This window comes from Octodon degus, unplaced genomic scaffold (assembly GCF_000260255.1).
Source record: "Octodon degus isolate 3935 unplaced genomic scaffold, OctDeg1.0 scaffold00207, whole genome shotgun sequence".
NCBI lineage: Eukaryota > Metazoa > Chordata > Mammalia > Rodentia > Octodontidae > Octodon > Octodon degus.
Genome location: NW_004524783.1, coordinates 1000824 through 1002662, shown reverse-complemented (window position 1 = coordinate 1002662; position 1839 = coordinate 1000824). Strand labels below are relative to the sequence as shown.

At 51.8% G+C, this 1839-nt stretch overlaps 1 protein-coding gene across 1 annotated transcript in view; it reads right to left on the bottom strand.

Moving 5' to 3' along the window:
* Positions 1–1839, bottom strand: part of Myo10 (myosin X) — a 237948-nt gene that overhangs the window by 121537 nt on the left and 114572 nt on the right. The window lies entirely within an intron of this gene.

Below are 1839 nucleotides of genomic sequence, written 5' to 3'. Positions count from 1 at the left end.
CATACGGCGCATGCACACAGGTGTACACACATACCGCACATGCACACAGGTGTACACACATACGGCGCATGTACACAGGTGTACATACGGCGCATGCGCGCACGCACACACACAGCGCATGCGCGCACCCCAGGGATCGCGTTCCAAACTGATGTCTAGCAAGTGAGACGACAGCGTGCTCGCATTTTTCCACTGAAAGCAGTAACTGTAAGAGATTATCAGTGGCAAGTATTCAGCTACCTGAGTGTGGACCACAATTTGATAGTCTTAGAGTGATTACATTTTCTTTCTGTTATCTTATGAAATTGTCTTCCGTATGCTGAGATAATGACCTTTAGTTCTAACTTCAGTGAAAACTTTTATTAACATCACCTAAAGCGACTTACAGCTTCTTTCGAGTTCTTTCACTGGGCCTCCGAGTCTTAGGAGCTCTTTCTGTACGAGGCTCCACCTTGATCAGCTGCAATCCAGGGCAACCTCTGGCTGAATACAGGGCCGTTCTCGACCCAAGTTGCTGCCGTGCCCCACGCTAGGCGCTGTTAGGTGGTGATACAGAGGAGCGGAACGTCTATCTGTCCATCCACGTGTTTCAGAGGGAAAGAGCTTATCTCCTTACACAAATGTTATTTTCATTTGTTAAATAATAAGGAACTACCACGAGGTCGGCAGGCTAAGCAGCCAGTGTGAACGTGCTCCCTGGGAGCTGCTCGCGGGCGGCTCCCGTAGGCATCCTGACATCAGAGGCTGCCAGAAAGGTTTAGGGCCTTAATGTCTGCCAAGGGCCTGGCACACCGTCCAGCACCACTGCCACCCAGAAACGTCCACCGCTATTTCACAGCCCGTGGGGGCAGGGAGCTCCTTTGCTCCAGGGGAGTCTGCCTTTCCCCGCTCCGGGCAGGCCCGCCCTCCCCAGCTGGGAGGACCTCCGGGAGAGAGCCAGGGGCCCAGCAGGGTCTGCTCACCCTGCAGGTCTGCTCGCCTCCCCCTGGGTTGCTTTCCCACAGGATCAGGCCACCAGTTACCTGGCTGCAGCCACAACACCTGGGCCGGTCTGCCTGTCTGTTTACTTGCCCTCCATCTGGCTCTGTCTGTCTGTCTGTCTGTCTGTCTGTCTGTCTGTCTGTCTGATTTGGGGCTGTGTTGCTGGCAACCCCGAGTAGCTGGACATCTGAGGATGTCATCTGCCTCTCCATTTGTTTCACTTCCACTGAATAAGAAATTTGGGGTGGGTGCGTGCCTTTTTATTATTCTCCCCCAAATCCAAATATCCCTTTCCTCTTAATATAATAATTACTTTTGCACAAGTCAGGACCAGAAAGCCACTCAAACACATAAAAGTCCTTTACACCAGCAGCTTCTCTAGACCACTGCTCTTTAGTAACAGCCATGTTCCATGACTGATGGAATAAATACATGATGGGAAAGCTGAGTGGCTACGCCATGAAAACTGTGAGGCAAGTGACAATCACCATGTAGCTCTGGACATCAGCCAGGGCTATGCCAGTCATCTCTAGAGCAGGACTCAAAGATGAACAGCGACCACAGGACCCGACAGGATGTCACTAGGACATGCGTGATGAAGTCAATGTGAATTAGATAATAACAAAAGTTGAGGGCCACAGGGTTAGGTCAGTGGTCTGAGCACTTGCTTAGGCAAGCACAAGGACCAAGGTTTGATCCCCAGCACTAGCTCTGCTCCTGCCCCGGGAGTACTGAGCTGGCCACGGAGACTGGGTGTGGTGGCTCATGCTTGTAATCACAGTGCCGGGGAGGCTGAAAGAAGGAGGATCACTATGAGTCCGAGCTGCGTAGTGAGATCTTGCACCAAATACATAAAAA